Below are 19742 nucleotides of genomic sequence, written 5' to 3' on the forward strand. Positions count from 1 at the left end.
ACAGGATGTTCCTAAAGTGTATTTGCATGGTCTTCTGCTGCTGTAGCCAATCCACTTCAAGGTTCCTTGCATATTGCATTCAGAGATGCTCTTCTGCACAACGCTGTTATGATGCATTGTTATTTGTGTTAGAACATAGACCATTGAACATTACAGCACAGGAACAGGCCCTTCAGCCCACAATGTTGTGCCGAACCAATTAAATTAGTAGTCAAATGGACAATCTCATTAATTTCCTCTGCCTGCACAATGGCCATATCCTTCCATTTTCCTCACATTCATATCCCTATCTAAACGTCTTTTAAAGGCCTCTAGTGTTTCTGCCTCTAATGTCACCCCAGGCATCGCATTCCAGGCATCCACCACTTTCTGTAAAAGCATGCCTCTCACACCTCCTTTGAAATTATCCCCTCTCACTTTAAATGCAAGCCCTCTGGTATTAGGCATTTCATCTCTGAGAAAATGTTACTGACTGCCTACTCTAACTATGCCTCCCATAATCTTATACATCTCTATCAGATCTCTCCTTGGCCTCTGTGACTCCACAGAAAACAACCCTACTCTGTCCAACCTTTCACTTTAGTACATGCTCTCCAATCCAGGCAGCATCATGGTAAATCTCTTCTGAGCCATCTCCAAAACCTCAATATCGTTCCTATAATGGGTGACTAGAACTAAAATGCAATATTCCAAATATGGCCTAGCTAGAGTTTTATAAATCTGCAACGTAACTTCCTGGCTGAATGCCTTAACTGATAAAGGCAAGCATTTGCCTTCTTAAGCACCTTATCAATCTGTGCAGCTACTTGCAGGGAGCTATGAACTTGGACCCCAAGATAACCCTGCTCTACTGTCACTTTGCATTTAACCTACCAAGTTACAAACCAGCATTTGGCCAGGCTAAGTGCCATCTGCCATTTCTCTACCTGTATCTGCAACTGATCTATATCCCATTGTATTCTTTGCCAGTCTTCTACACTATCCACAACACCATCAATCTTTGTATCATCTGCAAACTTACTAACCCACCAATCTGCATTTTCATCTAGGTCATTCATATACATCAAAAACAGCAGAGGTCCCTGTACAGACCCCTGCAGAACGCCACTAATCACAGATCTCCAGATCGAGTAAGTCTCTTTGACCACTACCCTCTATCTTCCATGGACGAGTCAGTTCTGAATCCAAACAACATATTCACCATGGATCCCATGCATCTTAATCTTCTGGATGAGCCTCCCATGAGGGACCTTGTCAAATGCCTTACTAAAAAGTATCACCATCCTTCATCAATCACTCTTGTCAACTTAGTTGGTAAGACGCGATTTGCCCCACACAAAGCCATGCTGGCTCTCCATAATCAGGCTATGATCTTCCAAATGCTCATCAATCCTATCCCTAAGGATTCTCTCCAGTAACTTCCCTACCACAGACATGAGACATGAAACATGGGTCTATAGTTTCCAGGATTATCCCTAGTTCCCTTCTTGAATAATGAACAGTTATTGTCACCTTTCTGTCAGCTTGAATCAGTCTGGCCATTCTCCTCTGACCTCTCTCATTTACAAGGTTTTTTCACCCACAGAACAGCTGTTCACTGGATGTTTTTTTTTATTTTTGCACCATTTTCTGTAAATTCTAGAGTTCGTTGTCCATGAAAATCGCAGGTATCAGCAGTTTCTGAGATTCTCAAACCACCCCATCTGGCACCAACAATCATTCCACAGTCAAAGTCACTTAGATCACATTTCTTAACCATTCTGATGTTTGGTCTGAACAACAACTGAACCTCTTGACCATGGCTGCATGCTTTTATGAATTGAGTTGCTGCCACATGATTGGCTGAGTAGATATTTGCATTAACAATCTAGTGTACCTAATAAAGTGGCCACTGAGTGCATTTCTAAATCACAGTGGAGAGGCAACTGGCAAAGCATTGAAGCTTAACTGCCATCTGAAGTCATCTATTTGTCTCAAAACTTTTTTTATTAAAACTATTTCTGGTTAAGAGTATTTACACACCAACTATTTTCCACTAAGAGGGAAAATTGTCCCTCTTGTGTCCGTTGATCTCATCGCTAGAGATTCAGTGTCACTAGACTCCGTCACTTTGGCATGGCCCAGGCTTTCATTAACCTGGTTACGCTCCTCTTGCCTTTCTTGGAATCCAGCATTCTTATGAGTAAGGTATTGTCCTACGCTTATGTGTAGAGGTTGAGGGTCAGTTATGCCAGAGGGTTGGAATTGTGTATGTGTGGGAGTGAAGCAGCTTGTAAGTCTATGAGGTGTTGACTGCAGCTTGGATGCTCAGTATTAATGGGGGGCTTTCCCCAAGCTTGATGGGGGTGTGTTCCCCTGCGGGATGTCGTTAGGGTTAGGGGTTAGAGGGGAGAGGAAGGTATAGGAGAGGGGGCTGTGGAGATTAGGATTAGAGTTAGGGGTAGTGTTAGATGATGGAGATAAGGGGATAGGGTGTGGAGGTTTAGTTTAGGGATAGGGGTATGGTCCAGGGATGGAGGTGAGGAGCTGAAGAGGAGGGGGTTGTGGAGGAGAGAACGTTGTGGAGGAGAGAGCATTGTGGAGGAGAGAGCGTTGTGGACGAGAGGGATATGGAAGTTAAGAGAAGAGTCCAGGAATGAAGGTGAGGAGCTGGAGGAGAGAGGGTTGTGGAGGTCATGGTTTGAGTTAGGAGTAGGGTCTAGGGATGTAGATGAGGAGCTGGAGGGGAGAGGGTTGTGGAGGTCATGGTTTGGGTTAGGGGTACAATTAGGGGATGGAGTTGAGGACCTGGAGGAGAGATGGGCATGGGTTAGGGGTACATTTAGAGGATGGAGTTGAGAACCTGGAGGAGAGAGGGGTGTGGGGATCCGGGTTTGGGTTAGGGGTACAGTTATGAGATGGAGGTGAGGACCTGGAGGAGAGAGGGGTTGAGTTTAAGGTGGTGCTGGTGAGACACAGAGACGCTTTCCTGGCAGCAAACAAATGTACTAGCTACTCTATTAATCATACTTTTTCAGGATAATGATCACTGCAATCAATAGCCTGTAACTCCCGATGGGAAATGTGCTTTTGAACCAGCTGAAGAACATGGGATTTGTGCAGGAATTCAATGAACTGGAGTTTCAAAGGAGCAGTACGAAAGTGGTGGCGTGATGGCTGTGTGGTGAATCAAGATGGTGCTGCTTGAACCCGAGAGCAAGGAACGACCCAAAGTTTGGCCATTGCTGGAGTGGACTTTGGGCTGAATCAAAGTGGCAGGACCCAGTCCTGAGAGCAAGGAACAAGCCAATGCTTGGCTGATTTATGCGCCGGGCCAGATGGAAAAGGTCAGGTTGTCGGGGCCAGAGGCAAGGGATGGGCTGGTGTGGAGCATGCTGCTCTGCGAGTTTACTTATCTCTGCGCTGACCTGAGGGTGAGGCCTGCAACTAACGGGCTCCTAGACTGGTTGCAGTGATGAACTGGCTTCGTGACAGTGGACTCACTTTTGTGAACTTCAGTTCCGAGTGTTATTTGTTTACTGTTTATTGTTTGCAGGATTTGTTCTTTTTTTTTGCACAGTTGGTATTTGACAGTCTTTTTAATGGATTCTATGGGTGTGGAAGTCAGTGTTTGGGTTACGAGTACAGTTAAGGGATGGAGGTGAGGAGCTGGTCTTGTTTTTGTGCCTGCTAGTAATAAAATGAATTTCAAGGTTGTATATCGTACACGTATTTTGATAATAAATGTACTCTAGACTTTGATTTATATTTTTAAAGATATAGCATGGAATAAGTCTTCAGACCCTCCAAGCCGCACCGCCCAGCAACTCCCAGTTTAACCCTAGCCCAATCGCGAGACACTTTACAATGACCAATTATCCTACTAACCGGTACGTCTTTGGACTGTTAGAGGAAACTGGAGCACCCAGAGAAATACTATATATTCCACAGGTAAGATGTACACATTCCTTACAGAGGATGCCAGAATTGATCTTTGAACTCCAGCTGTAATATCGTCAATTTTTAAGCCCTTTAACAGTCTTGCCTACTGCCACTGTTTTGTTGTGTGATGGGAGTTATCCATCCCACAGATAGATCAGGCTCACCTGCAAAACTTGCTTGGCATTGGCTGTTAACCTTCACACCAAATAGTCCTCTGACAAATACCAGGAGCAGTTAAAATATGGAATTTCATCCTAGCAGAAACAGTTTCTTCAGGAAAAAGGAAAATCTGGGAAAAGATTGGATAATATTCAATGATTCACAGTGCATTTACTATCAAAGTATTTATGCAGTATACACCCCTGAGATTCATCTTCCCACAGACAGCCACGAAACAAAGAAATATCAAACCAACCCCCCACCCACCATACGCAAAAAAAATCACTCAACAGCAAAGATGAAAAAAAGCAAAAAACAGAATATAAAACACAAAATAGGAAGTGTCAAGGCATATTCCTTTCATCTCAGTTTATTTCAATCTAGCTCAGTGTCATTTGTTATCTGCAGGCTGCCTTGATCAAAAACACCCGAAACAGAAACAAAAAGAGGACCAAACAGAAACTTGAAACACCTCCTAATGTGTACCACAGAGCTCAATCCACAAATTGCCTCAGTTAAGCTTTGCCCAAGACCTAGCACTCCAGCCCAATCTTCCTGCAGCATCGAGGGAGAGAGCATTCGAATGCAGGCAGGGACTTGCCTCTGGGAGCAGCAAGCAAGAGGGAGATAGAGACTGTCACACACAGACACCTTCCTCCAGCAACAGCAAGCAAGAGGCTGGTAGACGGCAATGAACACCCGCCCGCCTTCTGCTCCTGACTTGATCATTTCAATCTTCCCTGATGGTTTAATCAGCAAGATTTAGTGAGAAATGGATTCTCCAGGCTTCTTGGCTTTGAGGCCGCCCACTTTGCCCGAAACCTCAACGAACACCCTCTGAGACAGCAAAGCACCAGATCGCTCAATCAGCCCAAAAACACACCACCACAGGCTCCAAGAGTCACAGAACCACATCTGAAGGAAAAATAAGATGTAGAAGAAGAGAAGGAAGTAGTTTTGTGAATCATCTGGACAATGTCACCCTTGGTCGCATTATTCACTAGTACCATCTTCTTCCGGAAGAAGTGAGAGCACTACCATAAGCAGTGTCTCACTTACAGTATATGTGGGGCAACACATACAAAATGCTGGAGGAACTCAGCAGGTCAGGCAGTGTCTATGGAAAAGAATAAACATTCAATGTTTCAGGCCAAGACCCTTCATCTGGACTGTAAAGAAAGGGGGAAGAAGTCAAATGCTCACATATCTCTAAGCACCCATGAATTGCTGAACTTGCATTATTTAAGGAATGGGTAAAACTGGCTGCAGCTGCAGGACCCGCTCTCTATGACTGTGCTCTTGTGGCCCACACTCTGGAGGATCTTCAGACTGTCCTTGCTGTGTCGGTGAGAGTGTACAGCAGGATGGGGCTGACTGTCAATACCACCAAGACAGAAGTGGTTTGCCAATGGAGTACCAGTGTCCCACCCACTCTACCTGCCTTCACTGTTGGTGATGAAAAGCTGTCAGTAGTGCCATCTTTCAAATATCTGGGGAGCATTCTCTCTGAGGATAACGGCATTGACAACGACAACCAGAGCCACATTAAACAGGCATCAGCTGCCTCTGGGAGACTTCGGCGTAGAGTGTCTCAGAACGAGAGCCTTCATCCCTCCACAAAGGTCGCCATATACCAAGCGGTCTTTGTCACCACCTTCCTTTATAGCTGTGAAGCTTGGGTAACCTACAGCCATCACATCAAGTCCTTGGAGCGCCTTCACATAAGCTGCCTCCAGCGCATCCTGGGAATTACCCGGCGTGAGCGGGTGCCTCACACTGAAATACTTGTAAAGACCAACTGCAGAAGTATTGAGGCCATGATCACCCAGCGTCAGCTGCAGTGGCTGGGGCACGTGAAAAGGATGCCCCCATGTCGGCTACCCCGCAGAGTGTTATACAGCCAGCTACATCATGGTTGACGCTCAGCTGGAGGGCTGAAGAAGCGCTATAAGGATCAGATGAAGAATGCTTTAAGGAAGTGCAAGGTCAGACCCGAGGACCTGGAGGAGGTTGCTGCTGACTGTACCACTTGGTGACAGCTGTGTAGGGACGGGGTTCGTATTCTGGAGATGGAAAGAACAACCAGAAGACAGCAGAAGAGAGCCAGGAGAAATGCAGCCATGGTTGCCACCACTACCACATATACATGTCCCACCTGCAATAGAGCTTGTGGGTCCAGGATAGGACTGTACAGTCATCAAAGATCTCACCGTTAAAGAAGTGGACGTCCTCATCGGATTTCGATGGACAATCGAAGAAGAAAACTGGCTACCTATTTTTTTTTATTTTTATTAAGAGATTCAGCACAGTAACAGACCCTTCAGGCAGAATGAGCCTATGCTGCCTAATTACACACCCATGTGACCAATTAACCTACTAAACCGTGTGTCTTTGGAATGTGAGAAGAAATCCACGCAGTCAAAGGGAGAACATAAAGAGTCCTTGCAGACAGCGGCTGGAATTGACCCAGAGTCACTGGTGCTTTAATAGTGTAATGCTAATGGCTACGCCACTGTGCTGCCGATTTAAAGCAGGTCCTTTGGCCCACCAAGTCCACAGCAACGAACCACCCGTGATACTAATCCTATTTTAGTTTCTTCACAAGGTAGCAGAGGTCAGCATTGAACCTGGGTCCCCCAAACTGTGAAGTGGCAGCTCTACTAGTAGTGCCACTATGCTCTTCTTGTGCCTTGGTTTGTGATCCAATTTATTGTGAGGAAAGTGGCTCTAAGTTTGCAGCTGCGTGCCAGTCCCAAGTCCAATATCAAGAAGACTCTGGGTTTCTGTCCTCAGAGGAAGCTTTGTTTATCTTTATGTGTAATCATTTCAATTCGGGGAGGTACAGCAGGTGTGTACCAGAGGTTCTTGGGGATGGTTTTGAATTTCAAATTATAACTAGATGCATCCCTCGAGGTTTCATCTTATGACTTTTTGGCTCCAAATACTTCCCCACCCCCGGCCAGCCTCCCACCACTGTTCACCTGATGTATCCATCTTCTCACACAACGTCTTTCGAATTTCAAACCAATTGAAAAGCGAAAGAAATTTTCTGTTGCTGAATAGAAGTTTCAATGGATGAAGCAGCTTCCTTCCTGCAATATCTGATTAAAAGCCAAAAGGTATCGGAGGACAACTAGGCCATTCAGTCCATTGACACTCCTCCTGCATTTAATCATGGCTGATTTATTTATTTATTGAGATACAGTGCAAAACAGGCCCTTCTGGCCCTTCGAACCACACCACCCAGCAACCCACGATTTAACCCTGGCCTAATCACGGGACAATTTAGAATGACTAATTAACCTCTCAACCAGTACATCTTTGGCCTGTGGGAGGAAAACGGGAACTTGGAGGAAACCCAGAGAGAACATACAAACTCCTCACGGAAAGTGGCAGGAATAAATACCATTTATTTTCCCTCTCAACCCCATTTTCCTTCCCTCTCCCCGTAAACCATATACATCCTAGTTATTACAATACAGTTGTTTTTATATTTTTTCTAGCAACTTCTTAGTTTTCAGTAAGTGAGATATGTAAAGAAAATGAGTGAACAGATTTTAACTAAGTCTTTCTTTTTTCCAGGGGTGCTTGGACTGGCATCTTGGGTGTTAATTTTCATGTCCTGGTCTAGTCAGGTCAGTCCAGGTTTGGGAGAGAAAGGAGACTGACTATAAATAGCATTGCCAGGATTGTATTCAAAATAATCAAAATGACCACCTCCAGCAATGAGCAAATGGCAAACTCCTCCGCAATGAAGTACTCTTACAAGGCAAACTTTTGTCAGATCCTTGGGAACCTAGGCGTGTGATAACCCTGGAGCAATCTTGGTGGGAAAAAGAGTGGAATAGTTTCTGTATAAGAGATCAGTATGTTTACCAAGCCAGCTAGAAAGTGCTAATATAATTAAGGGGTTCAGCTTTCTTTACATAGCTTTGATATACTTAAAACAAATACAATTACCTCAAGGGAAATTTATACTTTGAGAAAATTGCTTAATGTATTCACACCATGAATCAGACCAGACATTAACAACAAGGAATTAATTTACAAACTTAAAAAAAACATTGGATTTCCCTCCAGGACAGCCAATCTTAACCGAAAGAAGCTGCAGTGTGTCGTAAATTTAGTCAGCTTCATCTTGGGTACTAGCCTACAAAGCACCTAGGACACCTTCAAGGAGCGGTGTCTCAGAAAGGCAGCGTCCATTATTAAAGATCCCCAGCACCCAGAGCATGCCTTTTTCCCCACTGTTACCATCAGGTAGAAGGTACAGAAGCCTGAAGGCACTCACTCAGTGATTCAGGAACACTTCTTCCCCTCTGTCATCAGATTCCTAAATGGACATTGAACCCATGAACACTACCTCACTTTTTTAATATATATTATAGGTGTCCCCTGCTTTCGAATGTTCGCTTTACGAAACCTCACTGTTACGAAAGACCTACATTAGTACCCTGTTTTCGCTAACAGAAGGTGTTTGCACTGTTACGAAAAAAAATCAGTGCGCGCCCCGAGCAGCCACTCTCCCCCAGATTCGGAACGGCATTGCTTAAACACGTGCCTGTGAGCAGCCGTTTGCAAGATGAGTTCTAAGGTATTGGAAAAGCCTAAAAGAGCTTGTAAGGCTGTTACACTTAGCATAAAACGACATAATTAAGCATTTCGATCGTGGTGAACAAAGTAAGGAAAACGTGAATTTGGCTTGTGGAAGCTGACGAATATGACGTTGAAGAGGTTTTAGCATCCCATGACCAAGAACTGATAGATGAAGAGCTGATGCAATTGGAAGAGGAAAGGATAACAATTGAAACTGAATGCAGTAGCGAAAGTGAAGCAACTGCGTGAGATTTTCGCTGCAATGATAAAGTACGACTTTAATTTTGAAAGGGTACGTAGGTTTAAGGGATATTTGCAGGATGGTTTGAGTCCTTACAAAGAACTGTATGATAGAAAAATGTGCAAGGCTCAGCAGTCAAGCAAGCCTTCCACATCAGCCACAGCAAATGATGAACCTCAACCTTCGACGTCGAGGCAGGCAGTCATAGGAGAAGATGAGCTGCCTGCTCTAATGGAAACAGATGACGAGATGACACCCCAGTATCCCACCACCCCGCGATTTGCGGAGAATGCAGCGGTAGCCGGGAGACACACAGCACATCTTTAAGAAAAAAGCCGAAATAAACATGCTATTTAATTAGGTGCCACCCGACACGTAATTGTTGGCCCAGATCAGAGACGATGCAATCGGAAATTGGCACTGATCTGGGCTGACAATTACCCGGGCAGCACCTAATTAATTAGCATGTTTGTTTCGGCTTTTTTCTTAGAGATATGCTGTGTGCCTCCCAGCTACCGTTGCACCCCTGCATGCTTTGCGGCAATGTATCGCTCGTCGGCCTAGAGGGTGGGGGCCACTACACCACCCAACCTGCGACGACTCAGCCTAACACACCATCATGTGTGCTCGGCGCTGAACCAATTCCGGTAAGTGATACTACACTGTACATACATTATTTCTACGTTATATCGGCTGTGTATTTTTACGTGTTATTTGGTATGATTTGGCAGCTTCATAGCTTAAAGGTTACTGGAGAACGCTTGCGCCGTGTTTTTGCCAACAGCGCTTGCATGAGATTTTCTGCCGACAGCGCTTGCGTGAGATTTTTTGCCGACAGCGCTAGCGTGAGATTTTCACTACGGAGAACAGTGCAGTAATGATTGTGGAAAAGTATTTCTACTTTATATGGGTTGTGTATTTATCATATCATTCCTGCTTTTACTATACATTACTGTTATTTTAGGTTTCATGTGTTATTTGCCATGATTTGGTAGGTTATTTCTGGGTCTGCGAACTTTCACAAATTTTTCCCATATCAATAAATGGTAATTGCTTCTTCGCTTTACAACATTTCGGCTTACGAACTGTTTCATAGGAACGCTCTACCTTCGGATGGCGGGGGAAACCTGTATTTCTGTTTTTGCACAATTTTTAATCTATTCAATATATGTATAGTATAATTGATTTACTTATTTATTTTTTCTTCTTCTTCTATATTATGTATGGCATTGAACCACTGCTGCTAAGTTACAAATTTCATGGCACACATCGGAGATAATAAACCTGATTCTGATTATTTCACACAGCTTTAAGCTGCCTAGTTTTTCATTTACCTTTCATTGATATTAGTTGCGTGAATCAAAGGAGGATCTAAGACTAGTTCCTTGTGCGGTCCAGATGCATGTAAATATTGAAGTACCTTCAAAGTCTTAGTTAGCCGATGCCGTGTATTTTGGGAGACAGCAGATGTTGTATTGCCCTTGTTCCATCTCTCTAAACACTCAAACTGCTTCAAATGCTTTGAAGTGCTGTCATCCAGGGTACAGTGGCATAGTGATTATGTTACCAGTCTAATAATGCAGAGGCCTCCACTAATGATTCAGAGAAATGAGTTCAAATCCCATCATAGCAGATGGGAAATTTAAATTCAAGTAATTAACTACACATATCCGCTGGTGATCCTTACCCTTCCCCTCTGATTCACTAATGTAATTTAAGGAAGGAAGATTACTGTTTCTACCTTGGTTGAAGCTTTATGAAATTCCATACCCATAGGAATGTGACTCCGCATGTCCTAGCAACTCATGTATGAAAACCATTGCACGCTTCGGAGTATCCTTGTCATATGAGCTTGTAGAAGGCTCAATCATTATCATCATCTCAAGGTCAATTAAGTTTTTTTCTTATCAATAAAAAAAAAGCACAACATTTTGCATGCAAAGAACTGCACACAGAGCAATTAGAAAATATGTGGTAGTTAAAAAACGTGGTTTAATAGATTGCTCTATTAAAGATCTTTAATTTTAAAGATTAACTTTATTTGTCACATGTACATAGAAATATTAAAGCATATAATGAAATGTGTCATTTGTATTAATGACTAACATAGCCCAAGGATGAATTTGGGGCAACCCACAAGTATCACCATCCTCCTGGTGGCAATATATCATACCAACATAGCATGAAGTCTGGATTCAAAGTTCAAAGTAAATTTATTATCGAAGTGTGTGTATATCACCATATATGACCTTGAGATTCACTTTCTTGCAGGAATTTACTAGAAATAAAAAATGTAATACGATTTATGAAAAACTACACATAAATAATGACAAACAACCAATGTGCAAAAGACAGCAAATTGTCCAAATATAAAATAATGAGAACATGAGTTGTAGTGTCCTTGAAAGTGAGCAATCGGTTCAGAATTGAAAACACAAAATACTCTGCAGATGCCAGGGTCAAAGCTACACTCACAACATGGGTTCCGGCCCAAAACATTGACTGATCATTTCCACAGATGCTGCCCGACCTGCTGAGTTCCTCCAGCGTGTTGTGAGTGTTGCGGTTCAGAATTGAGCTGAGTGAAGTTATCCATGCTGGTTGAAGGGTAATAACTGTTCCTGAACCTGTGTTGTGGCTCCTGTACCTCCTTCCTGAAGGCAGCAGGAAGAAGGGAACATGGCTTGGATGGTGGGATTCTTGATGATGAATGCTGCTTTCCTGTGGCAGTACTCCTTGTAGATGTGCTCTATGGTCGGAAAGAGCTTTGGACTGTGCTGCCCCAAATCACTTTTTGTAGAAGTTTTCATTCTTGGGCCGTGGTGTTTCCATACCTGGGTATGATGCAACCAATCAGGATACTCTCCACTGTGCATTTACTAAAGTTTGTCAAAGTTACGTGTTGGCCCCAGGACAGATCCTCTGATACGATAACACATGTTATTTAAAGGTACAGATTCTCTCCACTTCTGATCCCCTAAAGAGGACTGGCCCCTGGACCTTCGGTTTCTTCCTCCTGTTCTTAATAATCAACTCTTTGGTTTTGCTGATGTTGAGTGAAAGTTTGTTGTGGCAACATTCAGAACCTTCTGGCTGTAAGATAGTGGATGCGGGAACACTCAGCACTAAACTCTGGTTAACGTTCTGCTAAAATAAATAAGAGGGGCCTGTCTCTCTCTCCCAGCCCATTAATTATTTTATACATTTTCACTAAATCTGATTTTAATCTTCATCCAATTCGAAAGGATAAAAACAGTAGATGCCAGAAATCTGAATAACATCAAAAAGTGCTGGGGATACTCAGCAGGCCAGGAAGTATCAGTAGAGAGAGAAGCAGATTTCAGTTTCCAAGATGACCCAGTTCTGTGAAAAGCTCATCAGCCTGAATGGTTAACATTGCTTCTCTCCCCACAGATGCTGCTTGACCTGAGGAATATCCCCACCTACTCAAACCATCAGATGGCAGAACATATCCACTTCATTCTATAAATCAGTCTGGAACCACTGGGCCTTCTGCACTCTGTCAAAAAATAATGTTGTCTTTGGAATATAAATTTTCTGTGCTCACTAAACCTTCCACACTGAACTTAACCCCATCTGGTTTTACAATAGTTGAAACCTTCAGATATTACAGGCCTTATGTTCTGCATTTTGGAAATTTACTTACATTTTTACGGTTCTAAGTCCCTCCCTCTGTTTGAGATCTAAAAATATTCATACTTTATATGGGAACCCCTGTTCTCTTTGGACATACACTTCTTCCAGCTTTTAATGCAATGGATTCCAGTTAATTGGGCCATCAGTTAATTGGGGGAGCCACTTACTTGGGACAACTCTGAAAGAAGAAAAACTACTCAAGAAGATAGCCAGGATTTGCTTCATTTATTTGGGACACTATGCCGCTTAATTGGGACAGGAGACTGTTGCCGGAGAGTTGCTTGCATCAGTCATGTCCACTTGCCTGACCATTAGACATCACACCATTCTTAGATCAAACACACTTTAAATAGTGTCAGTTGCACGTGCTTGTTTCCACAAAGCAGTGATTTTTGCCACTGATAGTTGGTGAAAAATAAGTACTAAGACAATTTAGAACTGTTTTGCTCACTGCGGTTTCAAGCATACAGGCTTGGAGGTGCCAGAAACGACTCGGAGTGAAAATGAAACAATTTTGCTACTTCAACAAGTTAGGAACTGTGAAGATTTGAAGATATCAACAATCATCTTGAATGTTACAATGAAAAGGAAGATTTGGAGGATGCAGTCGATGAGGGTATTAAGGCAGTCCATTTTCTGCATGAGGTGAGTGCACTGATTTTGTTCTTTTGGTGGTTGTCCAGGGTGTAATAATGACAGCAAGCCTGTGCAGGAGAGTTTTAAAAGTAGAAAACCCATTGCGCTGGGTAAGTTCCACTCTCTCGACCTCGGAAGTTTGGGTCCAATGGTACGAATGGTTGTCGCTATTGGGTCTTCCTTGGTTACAGTGGACGACCACAACTTCTGTGCCTCATCAGCATGTCCTTTGCAATCCGCGGTGCGTTGCAGAACCACTTTCCTAGTTGTTGGACCTCATTATAGATCTCATCCGCCCAGACTGCTGGAGTTGACTTCACATGCTAGGCCAGGCGTGTTCCTATCTCACCAGGGTAACAGGCCCACTGACTACCCTCACCTGGTTTAGCCCATCTATTGAAGCGGTGTACAAAGGCGTGGCCACTGTCACATGCAAACAGCTACTGAGAACCACAGGTGAGGATCGAGTATCCAGTGGGGACCAAAGGTGAGTAAGCTGCCCCATATTGGACACAACATACCTTTTCGCAGCAGGTGCTATGTCTCCCTAGACACCCCATACACCCCTTTGTTCATTTAGAGTCAATGAAAAAAACACGACAGCTTACACTGGATAAATTCTTCTGACAATAACTTTTAGGAACTGATGAAGAGTTTTATAATGCTGTAGTGGTATTGGTAATATCCTAATTTGTTTCTGTATTTCATTTAAATATATAGTTTATTACTCAGTTATCTTTTTTATACCTTTTTAACTATTTCCATGGAATTTTGGCTAATTGGGCCAAAATGTACTGGTCCCGATGTGTCCTAATTAACCAGAATCCTTTGTACTTAAAAATATTCAGCCCTTTCTGTGTTTAAAATGAATAACCACACATTTACCCACACAGAAATTCATTTGCATAATCTATTAATATTTCTTTCCAATTGCGTGCCTTTGTCTGCATTACCATCTTTCATTATGTCATACAGATTTTGATACCATCATCTGTGTCAATGTCCTTAAGAAATATTATGAATAGGTATGTTACCAGAGGAGATTGTGGGGGGATACTGGCAATCACATCCTCTCAAATTGAATGCCTGCCCCTTCTCTTTCCTCTGTCTCCATTCTGCTGCTTTTCTAACCTACCCAATCATTTGTCTTCTGTTCCATGAGCTTCAGTTTTAGCAAACTTTATCATGAGATTCCTGGAAATCCATTAAATAACATCCATAAATATTACAACAGCAACTAACTTAATCACATCTTGTTACGTATGACATTCCCTTACAAATCTAAGCAAACTTTCTCTGACTGACTGAAAGTTTCAGGATGTTAGTCCAAGTGTAACTAAAGACTCTTGTGAAAATGGTCAAAGGTCAAAGTCAAGTTTATTGTTATAGTATGTAAGCACAGGTGCATTGAAAAACATACTTACAGCAGCATCACAGGCAATAGCAGAACCAAAGAGCAATAATAACAAGAGAAATATCAATTAAACAGAAATTATTGGCAAAGTTTACCATAAGGAATACAATTCAAACAATAAAAAACAAAGTCTATTTTCGTGCCAGGGTGTGGTGATTGGGATTGTGCCAGATGGTTCAAGAACTGAATGGTTGAAGGGAAGTAGATGTTCTTGGACCTCATTAACCATGTAAAGTGGTTTATAATTCTCTGATTTCCCTCTCTGATCTTTCACAAATATTTCAGTTATATCTGCAATTTTCCAATATATAGGATTGTGAGAACTTTAAAAAGATATACTTTGGACACCTGTAATGTTCATTTGTACTTCCTTTAATAACTGGATGGAAACCACTGGGCCTGAGGATTCAGTGCTCTACAGTGTCATTAATTTCTTCTTAACCATAATTCTACATTCATTACTTTTGTCGAATCAAAATCGCTTGAAGAATTTCAGCCTGAAATGTCAACTGTTCATTCCTCTTTTGAGATGCTGCCTGATTTGCTGAGTTCCTCCAGCACTTTGCTCTGGATTTTCAGCATCTGCAGAATCTCTTGTGTTTATTTCTTATTCAGTGTTAGTTTCTTGGGTTCTCCAATAATAAACAAAATAATTGTTCAATGCATCTGTCCTACTCTTAGTATTTAGTATCATTAGTAGTTTTCGAAGAATAGTATATTGCACATAACATAACCAGCATTAAAATACTTCATGTTTTAATTTTCTTATCCCTTGCAAGTTTCATTTTATGTTTTTTCTTAAACAGTTACCTTCAATCATCACATTTTGGTGTTCATCACATATCACCAGTCTAGATCCGTGTTCATTCTAGGCTCAGCTGCTGGGGGATGTTCGTAGTTTCAGGATGCAAAGAAGTGAACGTGATGAATCAATCTCTCAAACTACTCAATCTCCATTCTGAGGGCTACAATGACGTTAGGGGAAGTTAATGCAGAGTCATGGAGTCCAAGAATGGTACTAACAAATCTAATGGTTAGCATAACACTATTAACAGCGCCAGCGATCACTGATTGGAGATCGATTTCCGCCTCTGTCTGTAACTTGTTTGTACATTCTCCCTGTAACCAAGTGGTTTCCCCAAGGAACCCCAGTTTCATCTCACATTCCAAAGGTGTACAGTTAGGGCAAGTGTGTTGTGGGCATGTTACCGCCAGAAGAGCGGTAACACTTGCGGGTTGCCCTCAATGTAATCCTTGCTGATTTGTTTTGATGCAATGAATGCACTTCACCCTATGCTTTGATGTTTCAATATACATTCACAAATACAGCTAATCTTTCTCTCATCGCTAGGACCTCCACTTGAATGAGAGAAAGAAAGATCAGGAAGCACACATAGTCTTTGCTCTTGATAATGAAAACTGACAGTAAATCAGGTTACTGAGCTATCGCCTCAACAGCTGGACACACAGCAACGTGTGCAATAAATCTGAATAAATCACACCTCGACTACTGAGAAACGGCAGAGCCCTGTCCATCATGAAAACCAATCTGCATTTCCTGCTGCCTTGGGAAAGCAGCCAATATAATCAGGGACATTTCCTTTTCAGTTCTTCTCTCTTCATCCCGCTCCATTCAGGCAGAAGACACAAAGGCTTGGGAACACTGACCACTAGGGTGAAGAACAGCTTCTATCTCAGTGTTATAAGCTGAATGGACTTCTTATGTAACAAAAATGAACTCTTGATCTCGCAACCTACCTCGACCTATCTCATTTTGACTGCTACAGTCCTACTGTGGAGAACATTCTAACTGTTTGCATCACCATCTGGTACGGAGGAGCTGCTGCACATGATCAGAGGGTTGCAAACAGCCAGCTCCATCACGGGCACTAGCCTACACAGCAGCAAAGACATCTTCAAAGGTCAATGCCTCAAAAAGGCAGCATCCATCATTAAGGGCCCTCATCAACCAGGATGTGCTCTCTTCTTATTACCACCATCAGAGAGGAGGTACAGGAACATGAAGAGACACACTCAATGCTTTAGGAACAGCTTCTACCCCACCGCTATCAGAATTTTGAACAGACAGTGAACCATCCTATGAACAGTGCCTTACTATTTTTGCTCTCTTTTGTACTACTTATTTAATTGAATTTGTAATTTATAGTCTTTTTATGTATTGCACTGTAATGCTGACACAAAACAATACATTTTCTGACCTATGTCAGTGATATTGAACTTGATTTTGATTCCTATTCTACCTCATCGTGGTCCCTTCACTTCATTTGTCTTCCTGCACTGAACATTTTCTCTAACCTTTGTACCACTTCAAGGTACTTATGATCTGTCTACATGGTAAACAAACAAGCTTTTCATTGGTTTATTGTTTATAAGATACAGTTACCAATTACTGATCTGTAGAAGAATAGCTCAAAACTAAAACTATTCCAAAGATAACTTGAGATGAGGTTAGAAAGTGAATTGATAGACTCTTTCGTTCGAAACCTGAAGTTGGCATTTCCTCATAACTAAATTATTACATCAAATAGTAATCTAGCTGACAGATAACATTAATAAAAACTGCTGATATACACTCAGTAGCCATTTTATTAGGTATACCTGTATACTTGTTTATTAGTGCCATCATCTAACCATCCAATCATGTGGCAGCAACGCAATGCATAAAAGCATGCAGATGCAATCAAGAGATTCAGTTATTGTTTGGACCAAACATCAGAATGGGGAAGAAATGTGATCGAAGTGACTGACCTGGAATGATTGTTGCTACCAGACAGGGTGGTTTGAGTATCTCAGAAACTGCTGATCTCCTGGGGTTTTCATGCACAACAGTCTCTTGAATTTACAGAAAATGTTGCGTAAAATAATAAGCATTCAGTAAGCGGCAGTTCTGTGGACAAAAAACTCGTTAATGAGAGAGGTCAGAGGAGAATGGCTAGACTGAATGGTTCAAGCTGACAGGAAGGTGACAGCAACTTAAATAATTACGGCTTTACAACAGTGGTGTGCAGAAGAGCATCTCTGAATGCACAACACATCGAACCTTGAAGTGGATGGGCTACAGTGGACCACAAACATGCTCTGACCACTTTATTTAATACAAGAGGTACCTAATAAAGTGGTCACTGGGTGTATGTTACCATTCAAAGAGCCAATTTCATAATTATGGTTTAGTATGAATATTCTATCATCCCTAAAAATGATAACCAATATTTTTGACAGGGTCAATTAGCTTTCAGATACAATACACCTTCTTTGAGCACCAAATCCTATTAACTGGTACTTCAAATATATCATTATTTTAATTATGCCTTCATTATTTTTGTAAGTTTTGTTCCAGGTTTAATCTGTAAAACATGAACTAAAGCTTGCAGAAATTTGAAAAAAAGATACATACATTTATAATGTACCTCATTACATCTCAATGAGGTGAATAAATAATGAACTATTTAAAGAACAGAGACTTGTTTCGTAGTAACTATTTAATGCACAATACTCCAAAGAAAATAAATCACCCCATGCGGCAGCTATGGACAACATTCTGGCTGCAGATAATAAATAACATGTCATATTTTGCTGCACAAGAACCAGATAATAGCCATCTCCTATCCCTTTGGCAGCTAATGGCATTTCCATTGCAAAATTCCTCTCCAATTTAATTGGACCAGTCCTTTAAATAAGAGCAGAATTGAGATTGAATATTCTGTGGCGACTCCTCAAAGTCTTTCAGCCATGGCTCAAATCCAGAGTGTGGTTGAATATAGTCCACTTTTCTGATGACTACAGCTCTACTATAGCAGTTCAACAACATTTAGCTTACTGCAGCACACTTAAGTGTTTAGTCCCAAAACAAATACTCTGTGAATGCAGTACTTACCATCCACATGATGTACTGAGGTAATTTAGAAGTGCCATCACTCGAGTCGAGTAATATCACTGACTGCAATTTTTCCCTATTATTTGCATGTCCTTCCTCACAGCCTCACTACACATTGCATCTTATATACCGACTGCCCCATCCCCCATCTTGCCAAATTAGTTCCCAACAGCTCCAGCAAAACTGCCCACAAGTTATTGGTCCACCTTAGGTCCAGGTGTCCTTTTTGTACAGGTCGTACCTTCCCCAGAAGAGATCCCAATGATCCAGGAATGTGAAACCCAGCCCACGCACGAATTCTTCAGCCATAACTCAAGTGACTCTACATACATCTTGAATATTATTGGTAAATTTCTTTATTATTGTTGCATGTACAATGAAAAAACTCAGTTTTCCATGCAGATCATTTCATTACACAAGTTCTTTGAGGTGGTACAAAGGAAAACCAATAACAGAATGCAGAATATAGTGTTACATGTACAGAGAATGTGCACTGCAGACTGACAGCAAGGTACATGGCCACGATGAAATAGATTGTGAGGTTGGGTCCATCTAATCACACAAGAGGTCCTTTCAATAGTCTTATAATTATGAGATAGAAGCTTTCCTTGAGCTTGGTGGTAACCTGCTTTCAGGCTGTTGAATCTTCTGCTGCTTTACTGAAGCAGTGAGACATATGGACAGAGTCCATGAAGGGGATGCTGGTTTTCATTACGTGTGTTCACAACTCTCTGCAATTTGGACAATCACTGGCACGTTGCTGGGTCCCCTGCAATTAGCTTAGTAATAGTTACAGAAACTATTATCATTGGTAGTCTGGTTCAAATCATAACCATTCCGAATATTTGCTATGAAAAATGATGTGAAGTGCTTGAGCTTACAAGTAGGGCTAAGAAGGTTAATTGTGGGAGAAGTTATGAGAGGTGTTGGTAGAAATAAATTTCAGAGGTTCCAAAAATTAGAGCTGAGAGAGAGTTAACAGTGAAGTTCTGTAATCAAAGGGTTAAAATGAATCCATGAATGGAGAAAAGTAAAGAGTAAGATTTAAAGACAAATATAAACAAAAACAAAAGCACAATGGTCTGAATAACCTCCCTGCTCTGAAATTGTATGAGAGATACATGGCCTATTGGTTAGGTCTGAAGTGAACACAATTTAGACAACTCAATTAATTTATAAGAGTCTACTTAGGCCACATCTAGAGAATAGTACACAATTCTGGT

The sequence above is a fragment of the Mobula hypostoma genome, chromosome 18 (assembly GCF_963921235.1).
Source record: "Mobula hypostoma chromosome 18, sMobHyp1.1, whole genome shotgun sequence".
Taxonomy (NCBI): Eukaryota; Metazoa; Chordata; class Chondrichthyes; order Myliobatiformes; family Myliobatidae; genus Mobula; species Mobula hypostoma.